This window comes from Lissotriton vulgaris, chromosome 12 (genome assembly GCF_964263255.1).
Source record: "Lissotriton vulgaris chromosome 12, aLisVul1.2, whole genome shotgun sequence".
Lineage (NCBI taxonomy): Eukaryota > Metazoa > Chordata > Amphibia > Caudata > Salamandridae > Lissotriton > Lissotriton vulgaris.
The window spans coordinates 752983386-753004079 of record NC_141700.1 but is presented as its reverse complement, the minus strand read 5'-3'; the positions used below and the strand labels follow the sequence as shown (position 1 = coordinate 753004079).

The 20694-nt window shown below is 45.3% G+C and overlaps 1 protein-coding gene across 1 annotated transcript in view; it reads right to left on the bottom strand.

Moving 5' to 3' along the window:
* LOC147678585 (rhodopsin kinase GRK1-like) overlaps positions 1–9933 on the bottom strand; it is a 147516-nt gene extending 137583 nt beyond the window's left edge. Inside the window, exon 1 of the mRNA XM_086946604.1 lies at positions 9853–9933. The gene's annotated coding sequence lies outside the window, so the exon portion shown is untranslated. The remainder of the gene's footprint in view (positions 1–9852) is intronic.
* Between the last annotated feature and the right edge of the window lie 10761 nt (positions 9934–20694).

The following is a 20694-nucleotide window of genomic DNA, read 5'->3' as shown; positions in this document are numbered from 1 at the left end:
GAAATATTTAGGATTTTTAAAATAATCACCACCCCAACACCTCCATCACCACCTGTGGTGGACACTCTTAAACGGTGCAATGACATAGCAGAATTCTTCTACACTAAGATCCTATCCATTTACCTAACCTTTCCATCACCAACCAGTTCATAAAAGCCCCCTCAGGTGGATAAGGAAGGGAGCCGGCCAGTAACAGACTTAGAGGTCTTTCCTCCCCTGGACTTGGAATCCCTCAAAATCTACCTGAATAAATTAAAATCAGGCTCCCCAAGGGATATGGCCCCACCTACCGTCTTAAATCAAGTCTCCCATTCAATCGCCCCTACCATACTAGAACTCGTAAATCTGTCCTTAAACACAGGCAAGGTCCCATCCTCATGGAAGCAAGCCATGGATAGAGCACTGCTTAAAAAAGTAGGAGCTGACCCAGAAGTGTTCTCAAATTATCACCCGATCTCATTGTTGCCAGGAATTGCTAAAATCACAGAGAAACATGTGAATGCCATCTTGTCCACATACCTAGAAGATAACGGCTGCTTTCACTTTACACAAACAGGTTTTAGACCCCAGCAAGGTACAGAGACAGCATTAATTGCTGTCACTTAGGAAAACAGAAAAATGATGGACTCCGGAGGGTCGGCGGCAATTATCCTCCTGGACCTGAGTGCAGCCTTCGATACCGTCAACCATCTTCTGCTTATCTCGAGGATTAGAGAGGCAGGGATATTGGGGACTGCACTGAGGTGGCTGGAGTCTTCCTAAACTGCCGTTCATTCCAGGTCTTCGAGGAGAACTGCACCTCTGGAGGCATGCCCTTGAGGTGTGGGGTGCCACAGGGCTCTTCCCTGAGCCCCACCCTTTTTAATATTTACATCAGCCCCTGGCCAAAATAGTTGAGCCCTTTGGCATCCGAATCGTCACATCTGCTGACGACACACAGTTGATAGTATCCCTCAACCAACCAGGACACAGTCCAAATAATCTACCTAATTGTCTTAAAACAATCTCAGCCTGGATGGAGAGCTCTTTCCTTCAACTAAATGGATCAAAAACGGAATTGATGCTTCTGGGTAAACCCCTCTTAGAGGGGTCCACCCCCATGTGGCCTTATTGTCTGGGCAGCGCCCCAACCCCCAAAGATGAAATAAAAAGCTTGGGAGTATGGCTGGGCAATAAATTGAACATGAAAGTCCAAGCGCAGAACGTGGCAGGATGCTGATTTGGACTACTAAGGATGATGAGGAGAGTTTTCCCGATATTGGCCTGGGAACCTAAGAAACTAGTGGCCCAAGCATCAATCCTCTCCCGCTTGGACTACGTGAACGCTCTTTATGTTGGATCCCCACGATCCACAATAATGAGGCTCCAGGCAGTGCAGAGCTGTGCAACCAGACTCCTCCTGAATATTCCTCGCAGAGAGTCAGCCTGAGCAGCCATAGCTTCGCTTCACTGGCTGCCTGTCGCAGAGAGGATTCAGTCCAAAGCCCTCTGTGTCACCAACAAGATCACGGCTGCAAAAAGTCCGCCTATCCTACAATCATTCATTGTCCCATATCACCCCAACAGATCTCTGCGCTCTGCAAACAAACGCCTGGCCACTATCCCGAGAATTCGCAAGACCAGAAGTGGAGGCCAATGCTTCTCTTATGTGGCCTCCAGAAGATGGAATACCCTTCCAGACTATATTCGGTTAGAAGAAGACCATCTGGCTTTTCGTAAGCAGCTGAAAACATTTTTATATCCATCCAGTTAAAGTGGTCACTCACAGACTAGGTTCCAAGCACTCGGAGGCCTTTGGTAGCCATGCACTTTACAAGTACCTTTTTCATTTCATTTTCATTTCATTGCGTCCCCTTGGCCTTAGGGTCCCTATGACCTGAGCCTCCCTTTGGGTTCACCTGAACTTGCCCCCAAGTCTCCCCTTGCAGCCTTTGTTTCAGGTCCCATTGACTTTAATGGTGAAGAGTTCAACGCTTCCATCTTCTCTGCACCTGGACACACCAGGACAGGTAAAGTGAAACTGATGGTGGTATTTCGGACCTTGGCCCCCTGGTACCTTATGTCCCTAAAGGCACCTCTAAACTCCACTTGCAACTACCTGTATGTTATGCGTGTTTTTCTCCAGTATTATAACATTGTAGCGTTGTAAGTGCATGCATCAAAAAAAGTTATTTGGGCTATTTTATTATTTCTATTTAAAATCAATATCTCTGGTTGATTTGATTTGATTTGAGATTTATAAAACGCAACAATCACCCGAGGGCATCAAGGTGCTAAAGACTAGCTGTCAAGGAGAGGACAACCTATGCACCAATACAACTGCCCCAGCTGAGGGATTAGCCGGATTATAACCATGTCTTAAAAGCCTTCCTGAATGGCAGAAGAAGAGGATGGCTCTTAAGGTGAAAGGAAGAGTATTCCAGAGTTTGCCTGCGGCCACAGAGAAAGCTCTATCGCTCCACTTCTTTCTTATGGTTCTCAGTACCGCAAGCTGCAGCTGGGGAGATGAGTGCCGAGGTCTACCTGGGTAGTGCCAACAGAACATTGTTTTTAATCTTGTAGGGTAAGGGAGATAAAGTGCCTTGTGTACCATACAGAGTGATTTGAAGCTGATGCGTTTATTGATGGAAAGCCAAAGCAGGATTTCTAATCCCTTCCCCGCAGACTGTTTTTTAAGGACTGTCCAGGACAAGTCTAGCGAATGCTTTCTGCACCACCTGGAGTTTATATCGCATGTTCTTATTGGAGTCCAGGTAAAGCGAGTTACAGTTGTCCAGTCTGGACATAACTAAGGCAAGAGCTATCTGTATGCGTGCAGGCCGTTGGATTAAAGGGAATATTTTTTTAGCATCCTTATAATCCTGGTGCAGGTCGAGATGGTGCGGTTGATTTGGACATTAAGGTCGAGTTGTGTGTCCAGTAGAACTCCAAGATTCATTCAGTTTCAGGAAATTACCTGACATCCACTCTGCCACTTTGGTCATGCAACCGAGAATGTTCTCCGATGCTAAACTGGAGCCCTTGCGGATTGACAGCAAGATCTGCGAGTCATCAGCATATGACACCACCTCCAGTCCAAAGGAGTGAATCACGACCCCTAGGAGAGCCACATAAAGACTAAAAAGAGTGGGGCTCAGTAATGAGCCCTGCGGAACTCCACATGGTAATACGAAGGATTCTGAGTGGAAGTGCTGTAGTTAAACCCTTTGAGATCTTTCAATCAGGAATGAGGACAAGAGGGCTAGTGCTTTATGGGCGATAACCAAAACTCCGGAGTCTGTCCAACAGCAGCATAGACGAGATGATATCAAATGCTGCTGACAGATCCAGGATTATAAGCTTGTACTAAAGTTATTCTAAAGATCTTGGTGTCTAAATTCTTATAAAAATCTGCTTTATTTTTTTTAATTAATCTCGGATTTCTAATTGAGTGTGTGAACCATTTATTGACTGTGTGTGTACAACAAATGCTTAACACTCCCCTCTGATAAGCCTAAGCTTCTCGATCACACAACCACAAATAGAGCGCTTGGGATTATTAAAGTAAGCCTTGCAAACCATATAAGGGTCGTCTGGACTTTATGCATGGCGTGCCCTTACACTGGCGCCGCTACATAAAAAGCTAGCTTCCTACAAGCACACAAGAGTGTACACTATGAACTCTGCCATCCTCCCAGCACTTTCACAGGGCCATTGACCATGCCTGGATATCAATATTTCATGGGAAACATCCTTTACAACGCAACTTTTACCACGCAGTGCTTTTACATCGCAACTTTTACAACGCAAGCCATTACAACGCATTGCGCTGGGGGGCGCTCTAGGATAGGGAATAGATTTAATTTACTATCCGACACCTTCCCTACTATCCACGGGGACTGGAGTTGGAATAGTAAATTAAACTATTCACTATCCAGCACCCCTCAACACTATGCGTTGTAAAGGCATGCGTTGTAAAACTTGCGATGTAAAAGCATGCGATGTAAAAGCATGCGTTGTGATATCATACATCCATATTCCATTTGTACCCAGGGCCACTGGAGTTATGCTGTAGAGAAGAACCAAATATGGAGGAGAACTGACTAAATTATGCCGCAGAAAGGCAAATTATGCAGTGCAATGCGGCTCATTTTGGGACGGTATTAATTCATTATTTTATCACTTCGGTAGCGTCAGTTTAAAACATATATCCAGCAAACATCAAATGAAAGGTGATCAATTAACCTTTTCAAAAGACCTTCCACTACGTAGAAACATATGCGGCAGTGTTTTTAGTAACTTTTGGTCCTTTGAGCTAGAATCAATTTTTCTTTTTTTGATAAAATCTGCAAATAAGGATAATGGATTATGCACCAAAGTCCACCATTGTGAAAAAAACACTGCAGAGTCACATAATTCCATTGGCCCTATATACCAGTCTCAGGTCAAAGACATTCAGAGTAGGGACCTCGTTTACAATGACTCAGGTGCTGTTTCCCCCGCGTGACCTACCAGTCTCATTAGCATCCCAAGCAAGCTGGCCCCAATAGCGGAAGGTGAGGAAACAGTGTTCAAATAATTAGGGGTGGGTGAAATATTCAGTACCGTCTGCGGAATTGGCAGCAATTAGGCCACTCCGCGTTACTCTTTAAAAAGAAGTTCTGACCAAATTCCGCCAGTTGGGGTAATTTTTCTCTCACGAGGCTCTAGAATATGCAAGCTGCTGAGCGCGATTTAGCGACCCCTAGCACGATTTTCTAACGAGGGCGGTCACCAGCGTTCATGAGCGGTCACTGTCAAAGTGCTGCCATTGGAGTAGATTTGCTGTCATTCAAGTAGGTTTTCTGCTCGAGCAGCAGCAAAATCAACTCGAATGGCAGCCCGCTCTTGCTCAATTCATGGTGCTCTTCGCGCTGATCTTCAGTGCTGCTCGCGCTACCACCACTAGATTTCAGCACAAGCTGCATATTTGACGCCCGCCGGCGGAATCTTGCAGAGTTTTTCTGTGACTCTGCGGATTTCCACGGAGTGAAACTCCACGAGTTCCGCCCACCCCTACAAGTAATTTGTTGCCATGCGACATCGGTGGAAGTATAGAGGGGGACTACTGAACCTTGTAATAGCACACTGCGAACTGCTAGCACTGCGAACAGCCTGCACTGTTTACTGCAATCTAATTTAATCAGCAACACATTGTGTCCGACCACATTTACAAAGTCCTTATCGCCATGATGCCATGAGGTCCGCTAGTCCTAAAATTGCCTTGTTTGCACAATACTTAACACAATTTAGACTTGTTCTATGTGCACAGGCAAGCTGGCAGAGTCTTGTTTTTAGTTTTGTATTAATTTGTAATTTTTTGAAATTACATACATTTCAGAGGGAAATATCATTGGATTTACCATTTGCTCATTGTTTATACATGCGTTCATTTGAATGTAGAACTCCAAGAAAAGCCAGGCTATGCTACTAAGGGCTACAACCCCTCATCAGGGGTAGTAAGCGCTATATAAATGCAATTCCAATACCTTGTGTGAGATGATCTTATTTTCTGTGGATTCTAAGGGGGGTTTCCTCTATTCCCAACCAGTTATTCCCACTTCACGTAGATTATCAGGGGTTTCAAGCTACGTCCACAGTGCTTTTGCAACATTAATGGCAACGTGTAGTAAATCTGGGCCTAAACACTTTGTAAATCCACTACTATTAGCACACCTTACAATGAAGCACCTAAACATTCCAAAACCGCCTGCCAATGCTTCATTTGAAAAAACAACAGTTGATGGACAGAACGCAGAACAATGTCATACATTCTTCCCAGTACAGAGATCTGGGCCTAAATTCATCGTTTTTTTGCACTCCACACCACCCTGGGATAGACACTGGCTATATGCAAATCAGCCTTGACCCTGTGCCTCATGGTAACAGTCCAGCCCGAACTGCCAAGCCATGTCTTCCCTGGACCGGAATCAAGCATCCTAGGACCGGTTTCTGGCTATCAGCCGTCTTCAGCCAGGATAGCTTAACTCCAGTTGTGTGGAGAGCTTAATTTGAGCCAACGGTTTCCTGTGCTTTACAGCAGCACTTAATTATCCATACTGGCGCTTGTGTCAGTCGGCCACAAGGTGGCGCTGTCTGGCTAATTTACAGATAACCACAACAACAGTTAATTATTAATTCAATATACATTAAAAATGACTATTATCTGCCACCCAAACCATTTTTATAGCTTTGGGGGCCTGGAATAGTCTGAATTGTCACACTTGTAGGAGTGTGATGGCTAGTAATGGTGTTGTTACTATCATTGGCAGCATGGCAGAGGCAATGTGTGGTGGGAGCTGCAATGGCCTCCTGGCAAGAGCCCTGGCACATCTTTTTTTATTTATTTTTTCCCAAATTAAGCACTTCCGCCTGCTGGTAACGCACCTGAGCCACGTCCACAGCAAAGCAAGACCCCCTCTCCTGAAATATCATGTTGGAAAATAATTCCATGGTACATCAGCTTCTGGGCTATAATTTGCTTAGCTCCTCCGGGCATATACACCACCAGTTGTGAGATGGGCCACTGCATTTCTTCCTAGAGAAATTCCTCAGAATTCAAAGCCTCTCTAAAAATTCACCCCAACCACCATAAAAGATCAAAGCGTCCAGCTGACTGCCCCACCATAATCAAGGCACTCTAGAAAAGATGCTTTCCCAATTTCAGTTTCATTGAATGAGGAAAACCTATTTGGCCCACTGCAGTCCAGCTTCCGCCAAATGAGGCATTCCCAAAATCTGGACCATTGTGCTCCAAGCAGCTGATGGGGGTCTGCTGTGGCGCCCAGTGTAAAACTGAAACTGAGCGGGAGGGTCGAAACATGTTCATGGTTAGCACCAGGAGGGGGAGACTCCTCTCAGCTCTCAACAGAGGGAAGAGACTCCTCCCAGCTCTTCCTACCTGACCAATCCCATTGTCTCAGACTAGGTCACTTCCTTTCCGACTCCTGCCAGGTTTCTGGTGATTTGCCCAAAGGAGTTTCCTTATATTTCAATCTCTGCACCTTGGATGGTCAGCCTGCCTGCATTTTTCAGGTTTGCTCCACAATGGTGGCTCCTGTCCCTCTGCTGTGGTTGCTACTTTTTTAGGAAAAAATCCAGGCCTTTGTTTACATTTTGCTATCCTAAAACAGGCATTAGATGGTATGTGAATAAGAAATTAAAAAAGGTGCATTTCTTTAACATGTGGAAACATTTCACCTTAGTGCATTAGATTATTTGAGAAATATGTATTAAAAGTGAGAGTTTTAAAACAAACAAAAAAAGATTCCTGCCCCCCCCCCCCTCTAAGATTACAATGCTCTTAGTGAACCGGCAGGTTATGTGCACCCTCTATGTGGCATGGATTCTTATTATAAAGGGGGCAACATTTTAGGCTACTAAACATAAACACAGCTTCTGAACTCACATTTTGTGATAGTTTACATAAAGGAGGCTTGGTGAAATAAAGTATTTTCCTAGGATCTCACAGTTTAGTCAAGCATGGAAGCTGTGATTGAGGTCAGATTATCCCTGTTCACACAGAGCCCTTCAGCCACTAGCTGGATAGCTCTCTCTGACATCAAAGGTTAATACTTTAACCTTAATTCTTGGAAGATGAAAAGAGCGCATAGGTAACAGGCACAATCCACTTATTTTTGGCAGGTTTTTCCCCCTAGAGTTTTATTTAGCACGAACTTGACCTGAAGGTTTCAGAGCTGCTTTACATGAGCACCAGTTGCGTTACTGACAGACACATTCATTTTTCGTTAGGCACTGGGGAGATTAAGTGATTTGCCCAGGATCACAGGATGTTGAGCGCCCCTGCCGAGACTCGGTTCCCCAGCTTCGAGGTTGACCACTCTAGCCGTTAGGCCACATAGTGTGAACTATGGACATTAAAGGGGTTCACAACAAGCATAGTCAATTTCTTACGTTTTTTATTCAGCATAGGGAGGCTTCCCTGTGTTCACAGGATGCTCAGCAGAGGAAGGAATTTGAACCTGGTTCTCCATCCTAAATGATCGGCAGCTGTAGCTACTAGGCCACTTTGCCTTCATGAAAGCTTGGCTCGTCTTGGGCCCGAGATTTGAAGAGAACCTCGAGCTGAACCAGGGCCAAGCAGCAGTCGCTCAGTTCAGTGACTCGTTCACCTCTAGACGTGCACACAGCAGTTTCGGGAGCAGGACCAGCTTTGGAGAAGCAGCCATGATCAAAAGAAACCCATGCTGGGATCCTGTACTGTGAACACGCATCTGAGGGCAGATTTACAAGCCCCTTGCTCCACTTTTGCGTCACTTTTAACATGGGAATGGTGACACAAAAGTGGCGCAAGGGGCTTGTAAATGTGCCCCCTGGTGTTTATTTCTTCCATTAAGCCAATTTCAAAGTGGGGGGATACGAATAATTGTTTCCTGGTTCCACAATTTCTAACTAGCCCACTGGACTGACACTGGGCTGGCAGCGATGCCACCGGAAAGGTTAAAGGGCAAACTTTATCAGTGGATATGGCTCTGTGTCGCGCCCCCACCCAGGTTTAATCTATAGTGCTTGTTTGCGGGTATTCAGGTGAAGCGCTACTGCTGAGAGTGAACGTCAGGCATCCTAGTTCCACGGCTAAAACATGCCCACTGGACCACGTCAGCTCCCTCTGTCTGCCCACCCGGTGACCCACCCATCCTTTCAGGGGTCCCATCGGGAGGTTTATTTTTCAATACAACAGTCCCTACTTGTTGTGAGCGAGTTTCCAAGACCCCGAACATGTTCACATAAGGAGAAAAAAACACAAGGCCTTTTCTATGATTCCCTTCCAATAATCTCCATACTTTACTGAGTGGTGTCTTTCAAGTTGACCTGATTTAGAGGAGGCGGGAATAGAATGAAACCCCAGAATTGTGACCTATGACTATGAGAATTGTGTGCCTCTGCTCCCAAACCAATCTTCTGAAGTCGACGCACACTCATTTATTTAGTCATTCATTCATTCATTTATTATCTCAGATCTCAGAATGGAGCAGTTTTGTACTTTCAGGTGAGTAACTATTTTTTTTCCAGACAATAATTACATTAATTTACAACCACGTCTGTGCGGGCCTCGGAGACATTTTTGGAGGGCATAAATACGTGGCTATGACCATACGCGCTAAAATAGCTCAGCTGGCTAACGCACCTGCTGTGGAGTTCAGCCCGGTCACTGGTTCTAGTTCTGAGTGCGATACCCCTCTGCCATCGTAGGTTGGCGGTTGAGATGTTTGTGTATCCTGCTGGCCATGGGGTTCAATCCTGGTAGAGTCGATACAGCCCTACAGCTTTCTGACGTTGATGTCACGCAAGGCGGGGATATAAAGTGCCTTTAGGCAACGCAGTGCGGGTGCACTCTACTCTGTTTATACGAATAAAGGTGACATTAAAAATAGCCACCGAGAGTCAAGGTGTGGACTGGGCTTTTGTAGAGTCAAAATTGGGGTGAAGGAGTCAGTGGTAAGAGGACAGGACCCCCGGACGTACCTACCAGACCCATTTAAGGAAGATCTCGTGGGGTCCAGTGTGACGAGGCAGTGCTTTAAATGGGCCGGTACTGTCCCGCACGGAGTACCGGCACTTTTTTATTTCAAAAGGGAGACTACTGGCACTTTTCAAGGGTGACGTAATACTTTTATTTGGAGAGTAACGGCACTTCTTAGAAGCAAGCAGGTACTGTGGTTCATAGTACTGGCGCTTCTATTTTTCTATTTCAAGCAGTGAGACCAGGGCGTTCCCATAAATGTCAAGGTACAGAGGGGACATGGAAGGCGGCGCCCCCCTCTACCCCCAGCAATCCCCCCCCTCTTTCACTTCCCTGCCGCCCCTCCTCACCTGCTCTGCGCCCCTCAGCCTGCCCTCCGCGCTCCGGACTGCTCAGGTGTGAGGCTGCTGCTGGGATCCGTCTGAGCCTGGATGGGGCGGAGGGGAGGGGTTGAGGCTGGAGGGGGGGGGGTCATTAGCTCAAGGATTAGCAATCCCGTAGCTGTCAGGCGGCATTACACAGATCCCGTCTGAAGGAAACTTCTGCAGAAAAGTCAAAGGTTGGTGGTTTGGAGCCGAGAGGAGGGGTGAATATGCCCCCACCCGGCTAACCCCGCCCTCAGCCTGCTGTCCCGTCAGCTTTATAATGAGGGCTGCCAGTTTTCCGTTTTTTCTGATTTTTACAGATAAATACAGACAGAAAACCATTTTTTTCCTGTCTGTATTTATTTTTAAATACAGTAAAATATGGAACATATGTCTTCTTTGGATGTTTTTTTCTCCTGTCGATCATGAGTGCCAGGCCAGTAGGTGTACAGATTGAGAGGTAGGGGAGATGAATAAAGACAATACATTTCCTAATTAAGCTTAATTAAGTGCAGATCTGCAGTTATGCATGCTATTTTGCAATGCAAGTGTTTTCAGATAACGCTATTGCACTGTATATTGCTGAAACCTTTTGGACATTCAAAAGCGAATGTACAATTAACAGTCAAATAAATGTGGACAAATACCCATGGCAGCTTCCTTTATACAGAAAACACAAAATGGAAATGGATAAATACAGACAAAATTAGCAAAAAAGAAATATGGATAAATACAGACGGAAATGTAGAAAAAATAAATACAGTAAAACTGAGAGCCCTATGTATAATGCGCCATGACGCCCCCAGGTGAGGAGCGGGCCTCTTCAAAAGCAGGGATGGAGGGCCTTGAGTCTTCGTTCTGAGGGGTTGGCCTGGAAATTCTACGAGGGACTTCAGCCCGGCCCTCCTGCTGTCCCACGTCATATGCAGGGTACGAGCCGGGGGTACACACGAGTCGGGGTTACACTCAGGTACACGGCGTCCACCCACTATTTTCACAGGGTGGACGCCGTCCCCCCTGCCAAGAACTTGGGCCCCACAGAAATATGTTGAACTTGTCCAGGTGTGAGACACGTACTTTGTCTGCTTTCATAGTGTAATTATCGGCAACTTCTCCCATCCCCGGTCTGAGCATGCAAGAATGAATAAATACACAAGACAACTTTGGTTATGGGAAAATATTGTTGCCAATTTATTCCATACAATTCCGGGAATGATTATACGTGCAGTAAATCTATCGGATCCACCCATGACAGATACAAATTGTGCTTGAATATCAAACCTTGCGGGTTCCACACAAAGCCCTCCTGATCAGGACGCGCATACCTGTTTTTTACAAGTGTCTCCTAGCATATCCAACCTGTAGGTAAATAATTAGAGTCAGAACAAAAACAATGGTCTACCCTGTCATGAGTGGATCCGATAAATTTACTGCACGTATAATTATTCCCAAAATTGCACCAGTTCCCATGAATCAAGATCCGTTTGTCACATTTGATTTGGAGTGAGCATATGGTATTTTTGTCTTTGGTGTGTTGTAAATTGGTAAGGAGGCCATTTATTTAGTGCACGGGTTTCCACCTTCTTCACACTCGTATGTCTATTGTGTGTAACGAGGGCCATACATCATCATAACATGTGCTGTTTGGCTATAGCATGTGATTTGCATTGTACAACAAAGATATCTAGTATATCTTTTTAGCCCTGAAGAAGTCTTGGGAAACTCCCCTGACGTTGAAACACGTGTTGGCTGAGCAGAAGAAGTCAAGAAATTAAAGACAAACATTGAGATTAACCATTGTGTATTAACTGTGTACATTAATTATGTGATATTTGGGCCTGTGATCTGTATTTCCTCTACCTTGGGGGAGGGGGCATCCCCTAACCTGATTGATTACAATCGTTCAATCCAAGAAGGAGGATATCCCAAGGAGGGGGTCACTTCAGCTCTGGACACCTTAGGGGTGGTCCTGGCTGAGAAGGGTCACACCTCTCCTGACTACTAATTTTCTCACTGACCTTGCTGCCGAAGTGGGGCTTGGTCAAGAGGGGTGGGTATCTTCACCAGCTGGAGAGGCCTTGGCTAGCATTACAAAGGGAAGGAATGCTTTGAGACTCACCACCCTGAATGTTGTTTCTGCTTGGGGATAGGTGTGGAGCATCTCCACCCCAAGCAGCCTTTGTTCCTGACCCACAAGAGCACACGGGCTCTCCCCTCAGGGGGTCAGAAACATGTCTGTGTGTGGCATGCTGGTGCAGACCAGTCAGCTAGTCACAACTGAATTGGTCGTTTTTCACAGGGCATCTCTAAGATGAATTTTGCAATAAATCAAACACTGGCACCAGAATGAGTTTATTGTGCAGATAAATTTGATACCAAACGTCTTAGCATTCAGTAAAGCCATTATGGAGCTATGGAGTTCGCAATGAGAAACCCCCAGCTGATGTACTCAATGGGGCTTCACTGGACTTACAATGTCCGTGAATAGACAGAGAAACTGTAGGGGCTTATTGATCATGCAGCTTTGCCCTCACCTGTGGTATTGTGCACACTGACTTAGGGCTATGAGGCCAGCTAGAGGGGTGACGTGCCTATGTCACAGGCAGTGGTTGATAGGCATGGCACACAGGGATATGTCCCATGTCGACTTCTAATTTAGTTATATCAGAAATACCTAATGCTTATTGGGGTTATATACAGTCGGACATTTACACATCATATATATATATATATGTGGTGTATAATACTTTTGTTTTCACTTTAGAAAACAGTAAAATAACTTGTTTTATCTACTTTGTCACTTGGCTATAGACTTTTCCTAATCAGAGAACTGTGAATGACAGATGTTATTGTTACCCAACTCAGTGGTAATTTGACCAACCTCTTAAGAATGAAAAATTTTCAGGGCCTGGGTTTGATTGGAACTTGTGGCTTGCAGGTTGCATAGGCTGGAGGAGGATCCAGTGATCCCAGGAAAATGGCATCAGTGACAACACGTGTGAGGTCATGAACACTGCATGTGGGGAAGGCATGGTACTGCAGTCGGCCCAATTTAAGTTTTGGAGGTTAATCATACAATCCCTTCATGTGAAGAACCATTGGGGACTTTACCCTGTTTTATCAAATCTGCATTAAGTTTGACTCACTATTAGAGTATTCAATCAAGTTTTGGAATTCCAGGTTTTGCAAAGGCGAGTTCTGGGGGGGGGAAAGTTAAGAGGGATGGAGAAGAAGGAAGCATTTACAATGTTAATGATTCTGGGAATTTTTGTTCACTGCTACAGAAAGAGACGAATGAATTGAAAAACACCAAATACATGAAACTAGAACTTTACGCAGGGTATACAATTTTTTGGGGTTTGGACTAATGTGTTGTGTTGTTTTTGCGATATTTTTGTCACAATAAGATGGGATTTTAAAGGAACAATGGTCCCTAAGAAAAGCAGTTAGTCTCAAATTCTGTCAATAGATTTAGTTCTGAATCAATGTCTTAATTTAACATTTAAAACCATATTTATTAACAACCGAAAGTAGTGTGTAGCACCAAAAGAACACAGAATAATATATATACTATAAGAGCTACGGAGGCGTGCGGACTCTAACATCAGCCAGGCTCTGGTACTCTTGGATCTATCGGCGGCCTTCGACACGGTCGACCATGATATTTTGGTCGACCGTGTCGAGGAGGCCGGTATCCAGGGAGCGGCCCTTAATTGGGTCCGCTCATTTTTGAGTAACCGTCAGCAGGCTGTCCGCCTCTCCCAGTTCACCGCAGACAAGGTCAGGTTAACATGTGGCGTCCCACGGGGCTCTTACCTTTCCCCTCTTCTTTTTAATCTTTACCTCACTCCCTTGATCCGGTCCTTACGAGGAAGTAATGTCACTGCCTTTAATTATGCAGATGACATTCAGCTCATTTTTAACATTGACTCCTCAGACCAATCACTTGGCACATTCCAGTCCACTTTGCGCTACATTAGTGATTGGATGGGGCCTAATCACTTAAAACTTAACCCCGACAAGACCGAACTGGTGCTTATCGGGTGCCTCTCCAATCTGTGGAATTCCAACTTCTGGCCCTCTGACCTGGGCTCCCCCCCCTGCCCTGCCAACTCCGCCAAAAGCCTCGGAGTGACCATATCCAATGATCTATCTATGAAACCCCAGATTTACACCGTGGTGTCTTCTAGTTTTTTTTACTTACGACAAATCCGGAAGATCTCTCGTTTTTTCACCACTGAGGCCCTCACTTTGGTTCTTCTGGCTTTGGTCATGTCTAGAATTGACTATGCCAACTCGCTGTATGTGGGCATTCCTGCCTACCAGCTGAACCGATTACAGCTGGTTCAGAACCAGGCCGCACGACTGATCTTCCGTCAGCCCAGGCACCAACACGTTCGCCCCTTGCTAAAGTCTTTACATTGGCTCCCTGTGGCTGAACGATGCAACTTTAAACTGGGATGCATTATCTTTAAGGCCCTGGCTGGTCTTGGCCCAGCTTTTATTTTCTCTTCCCTGTGTCATTATACTCCCTCATGCAATCTTCGATCTTCCCATCTGGCTTTGCTTCAAACTCCCACCTTCAAACGTAAGAAACATGGCGGGCTCCGATTTTCATTTCTCGCCCCCTCCTTTTGGAATGCGCTCCCGCTGGAGTTTAGGCTCACTTCCTCCTATATTCAATTCAGGTCCCTCCTGAAGACTCACCTGTTCCGTAAGAGTTATAACTAGGGTCCCCTTTGGTTTTCATTACTTTTTCCTCCCCGCTGCCCCTCTATCCATTATCGTTTCTGCTCCTTATTTGCCGATTAGCACCAAGAAACCGTTGGGTGTATGTGCGCTCTATAAGTCCTTTTACATAACATAACATAACATACTCAGGCAATTTACAAGTGACACAAAATTATTCCATATAAATCACAATACGAATAGCAATGAATTGTAGAATGTAGTATATGGTATTTTTCGCTCGCTATCTATCATAAAAATTGGCAGTGATGATTGATTGATGTTTTTGTTTCGGTGGCAATTAAATATCTTTCTTGTTTTGTTGCTTTTCATTTTCCTCTCTTTTCTTTTCTGTCAATGTCTATTTTTCTGTGTTGATTTACTTGGCTGAATCTCAGACATTGATTTTGAAACATCCTGATGATGAACCTTACATTAAGAAAGGATTGAAACCTCGTCGATCTCGCACACTGACCCTTCAGTGGTGGCTCGTAGTGGGAGTGCTGCTGGGAAGTGAGGCGGGCGGGGGAGGGGCAGGGTGGTGGGTAGTGGAGTCGGACATAAGACATCCATGAGTGAAGTAAGTAAATAAATAAAACTATTACCTTTTGCTCGCTATATCGCCAACTTGGCTAGGCAGCGAGCACCTGGAAAATTGTTTTATTTATTTATTTATTTACTTACTTTACTTGTGGATGTCGTATGTCTGACTCCACTACCCCCCACCTTGCCCCTCCCACGCCCTGCCCCCCGCCCCGCAGCACTCCCATTCCGAGCCGCCACTGTGACCCTTTATTGTATATTTAATTTGATAGGTCTGGTTTGTGGCTATTTGTACTGTGGCGCACATGGACTCATTTCTTCATGTTTCACTTGATAAATTGCCTAAGTACATTATTCTGTGTCCTTTTGGCGCTACCCTCTAATTTTGATTGTTAATAAATATGGTTCTAAATTTTAAATTAAGAAATTGAGTTATACCTAAATTCTTTGACACAATTTGAGAGTAACTGCTTTTTGTAGCGACAGTTGTTCCTTTAAAATATCATCTACCTGTGATCCCTATGTACCCTTGGGTTTTCCTGGTTTACCGTAAACCATAAAGATCGGAGGCAGATTTTAAAGGCTAAATACAAGAATTCAGCATTCCCAGATTCTGTCAGTCAAATCTACATTATCTTGAGAGACGTGGCTGGTTTGTGAATTTTTAAAAATCTTTATATGCCATCCTGAATTTTTAATTTTCTGATAAGTGTGTATGTTCAGTGTTAGATTTGGGGGTCTCTAGTTGGCAGAGGTAGGTGCTTTTGACCAAACAGGGGCCCTTGCATCTGGGAAACATCCTTTACAACGCAACTTTTACCACGCAGTGCCTTTACGACGCAACTTTTACAATGCAAACCATTACAACGCATTGCGCTGGGGGGCGCTCTAGGATAGGGAATACGTTTAATTTACTATCCAACACCTTCCCTAGTGTCCACGGGGACTGGAGTTGGAATAGTAAATTAAACTATTCACTATCCAGCACCCCAAAGTGCTATGTGTTGTAAAGGTTTTCGTTGTAAAAACCGCGTTGTAAAGGCATGCGTGGTAAAAGCATGCGTTGTAATGTCATACATCCCTTGCGTCTAGTCAGGGTAAGGGGGTACACTTCTAAAATAAACCCTGCTCACCCCCTTCGTAGCATGGCACAAGCAGACAGGCTTATCTCAGAGGCAGTGTGTAAAGCATTTGTGAACACATACAGTAACCCAGTGACAACACTACAGATGGACACCACACAAGTTGTAGTGTTAAAATAAGTATTTTTATATAGACTTAACACAAGACCACAAACGACAAAAATCCACAGTACTCTACTTTAAAAATGGTAGAAATAGCTTAGTTCTCTTTAGATGTAAAATGCGACATTTTGAGTTCAATGTACTTTTGGATGCGTAACGTAATACAACAAAAGTGTCCCAAGGAAGGTGATACATCGGTTCCTTACACGCAAGAAGGGTGATGTGTCGGGTCCCTACTGCTGCGTAGGGGATGCGTCGGTTCTTCTCCGCGTGGGGAGGTGATGCGTCGGTTTCTTACTGCGCTTCGTGGCGATGCGACCAGCAGTGCCGTGATGCGATGAAGATCTGGTGCAATGATGGATCTTCATCTTCTTGATGCGACAATGATGCGTGCACACCCGATGGCCGTGCGGTAACTCAACGATTCTATGGAGCCGCAACAGGCCCTGCGACACGCTTCTCCGGTGATGCGACAGCATCTGCTGCAACGGCGACACTCTTCTCTGGTGATGCGAGGCTCTTCGGGTGATGCAATGGCGACAACAGCAGCGGCGGCACACTTCTCCGGTGATGCGACGGCGTCTGCTGTGATGGCGACACTCTTCTCTGGGAATGCTATGACAACGGCTGCGGTGAGACATGCTTCTTCGTCTTGAGTTGAGCTTCCAGCTCCCAGCGACACACAGTCTCTCAGAAGTCCCAGCTCAACAGCAGGCACTTCAATTTCCAGCAAGGGAAGGCAGGGGAGCTGGTTGGTGAAATCTGTTGTCCCTGAGACTTCAGCAGGAGGCAAGCTCTATCTCAAGCCCTTGGAGATCCTTTACAAGTTGATTTGAAAGTAGCACAAAGTCCTTTCTTCTTTCGTTGGCAGTCAGGCAACCACTGCAGGCCAATCCCCCAAACAGCACTCAGCTCAGGGGTAGTCTCCTCCTTAGTTTCTCTATTTCCTCTCCTCAGCAAGGTTCTTCTTGTTTCCCAAAGTGATCTAAAACCCTGGGGTCTGGGCCCCAATATTTATACTACTATTATCTTTGTTCTCTGAAGGCAGAGAATGGCTATGCCTAGTCCAAACCAGTTCTGGTCAGTCCTGGAGCACTTTGTTTACATGACTCCTGCTTTCCTTTGGCAGGGTGGGCCAAGGTCATCAGACGCACCACAGGAGGTGAAACCAGCATTGTGGAAGGCAGGCACTGCCCTATTCAGGTCCCAGGGGCTCCCCTCCCCTCATTCTACATGCAGATGGGTCTATTCAGCCCTGTGCTGACTCACCCTGTCCCCTGGAATGCCCCGGCTCCTGTCACTCAAACTCCAGAAAAGGAATACACAACCTTGCAGAGGCAGGCTTGGATAGTTAGGCAAGAAAATACCTACTTTCTAAAAGTGGCACTTTCAAACACAGAATGCCAAAATCAACTTCACTAAAAGACGTATCTTATCATTCTGAGTTCAGGCATACTAAACTCGAATTACTACCATGTTCCCTGGGTCAGTTAGGGTTATAAAATGTAATAATTCTAACAGCCCATTCTGGCCTATAGAGAACAGGTAGCCTTGCAATAGTGAAAACCGAAAATGGCTGTAATTCACTATTAGGACATGCCAAACACACCAGGGCATGTCCTGCCTTATACTTACAATGCACCCTGCCCTTGGGCCTACTATAGGGGTGACTGATATGAAGATAAGGGAAGGTTTAGGGACTGGCAAGTGGGGGCCCAGTTAGCATGACAGTACCACACTGCACGCAGGCTCTGCAATTGCAGACCTTAAACACATTTTAGAAGGCTGCTTCTGTGGGTGGCACAACCAGGAGCATTTGAATTTACACACCCTGGGCACATTGAGTGCACTAGACTAGGGTCTGAAAATTAAACCAAATAGCCAAAACAGGGAACCACTGATTAATACATCACTTTACAAATAGGGAGCACTTGCACTGTGGCACTGGACAGCAGTGGCACAGTGCCCAAAGCATCTAACACCAGCAAAAATACATGAGGCAACAGCAAAAATGGAAGGGAGACCCACGCCAATGGTGCCATGTCTAACACGTGTCCCCTCCAGCTGAAATGTGGGGAGAACTACCCTAACTCTTGGGAGTTCTCATCACTAAGGCGGAAAAATCTGGACAGACCATCAGCGTTGGTGTGTTCTGTACCAGGGCGGTGTTCCACCGTAAAATCCATACCCTGTATGGGAAATGTATGGGAAATGGACCACCTCAACAACTTTGGATTCTCACCCCTCATCTGCAATAGCCATCTGAGGGGCCTGTGGTCTGTCTGAACCCGGAAGTGAGTCCCAAACAGGTATGGTCTCAGCTTCTTCAGTGTCCAGACCACAGCAAACGCCTTACGTTCAATAGCACTCCACCTCTGTTCCAGTGGAAGTAACCGCCTACTGATAAAGGCTACAGGTTGATCTAGCCCTCCTCATTCATCTGTGACAGAACAGCCCCCACACCATGCTTTGAAGTGTCTGTTTAAAACCAAATTCACTAAAAGATGTATTTTTTCATTCTGAGTTCAGGCATTCTAAACTCGAAGTTCTACCTAGTTCCCTGAGTCAATTAGGATTATAAGATGTTATAACCAAACTGCCCATTCTAGCCTATGGGGAACAGGTAGGTTTGCAATAGTAAAAAACGAAAATAGCAGTAATCCACTATCAGGACATGCCTCACACATCAAGGCATGTCCTACCTTTTACCTACAATGCACCCTGCCCTTGGGCCTACCATGGTGACCTTTATGCAGAAAAGGGAAGATCAACATGGCAGTACCAGACTGCATAGATATAAAACAACAGTATCCACGGGTCTATGTAAAAAGACATACTCAATTTCTATGTGTTAGAGCCACAAGAGACCTAAAGAAACCGTAACCACTAACCTATACACCTCTTGCAAGCTACAAAGAAAAATCCTTTAAAAGGACGGATTCCCATCACTCACCAATGGTGACATGCTTCATCATCTGGGTCTCCTCCTAGTGTCACACTAGTGGCACCAAGGGCTGGAACCCTTTCTGAAGGAAAGGGGAGTTTGCAGATATTTTTATGCTATACACAGTGTAGCGATAAAACACGCTGTGATTGGACCAACAAATGTGAGCAATCAATGCGTATGGTGTTGATAAGTGCAGTGCACTTGCCAAGTCGACGTGGCAGTACCAGACTGCACACAGGTTCTGCAATGACAGGCCTGAGACACAATTTACAGGCTGCTTCTGTGGGTGGCACAACCAGTGCTGCAAGCCCACCAGCAGCATTTGGTTTACAAGCGTTGGGCACACTCAGTGCACTGTACTAGGGTCTGACAAGTAAACCAAGCCAGCCAATCTTGGAGTCACTAATCCATACGTCAATTTACCATAGGGAGAGCATATGCACTTTAGCACTGATCAGCAGTGGTAAAGTGCCCAGAGTCATAAAACCAACAGAAACTGGTCAGGCAAAACACAGGAGGAAGGCAAAAAGTTCAGGCATGACCCTGCGAAAAGGGCCGAGTCCAACATTCATCATTGTAGAACATTTCTTATAGTGGAATGGGGACACGATGAGCATTCTTTGAGTACAGAGGTAGAGATGATGGGCCCCACAGGCACTGAAAATGCCTTTTGTTGTGAAGAAAAAAAAACGTTTTCAAAAGTCTATGTAATTGCACAGTTTTGGGAAGCTGGTCAAACAATAACTCACACAGACCTGCTCAGGACCTCACATGTCCATTAATTATAATGGGGTTACCCCGTAACCCTCAGAACCTGGGTTCTAAAGTTTAGACAAAAACAGTGGTTCTGCCGGAACATAGGACAATTTCTTTGTTATACTTAAATATATTCGATAAACTTTACGCATTACACATCATTATTCATGGAAATAATGTATGCAACATTTGTAAAAGAAACACACACCACAGTTCTAATTTAGCAAGAGTTTTCTTATTTTTAGATGTCTTGCATAAGTTAATCAAAAGTAAAAGGAGGCTGTCCAAGACAATGGTGACATGGAATCACAGATAAAGTGAAGTGCTTAAGTGAGTGGTAGTGACAGGTGATGATCTTACTATGCAGTGATAATGAAGGATGACACAATAACATATGAAAACATAAATTGACATCAGTCCATAATTTGAAATCAATAGTCTCATCAAACACAATTATTCTTTTTTTCTTTCTGTGGAAACTTTAGGGTCAATTTGGATGGCGGACGGACAAAGTCCGTCCGCCATCCTGTCGGAGACTGGACCGTCCGCCACAGGGGCGGAGGTCCCGTGCCTCGAATTAGGATGTACCAGCCACAGTGGCGGGTGCAT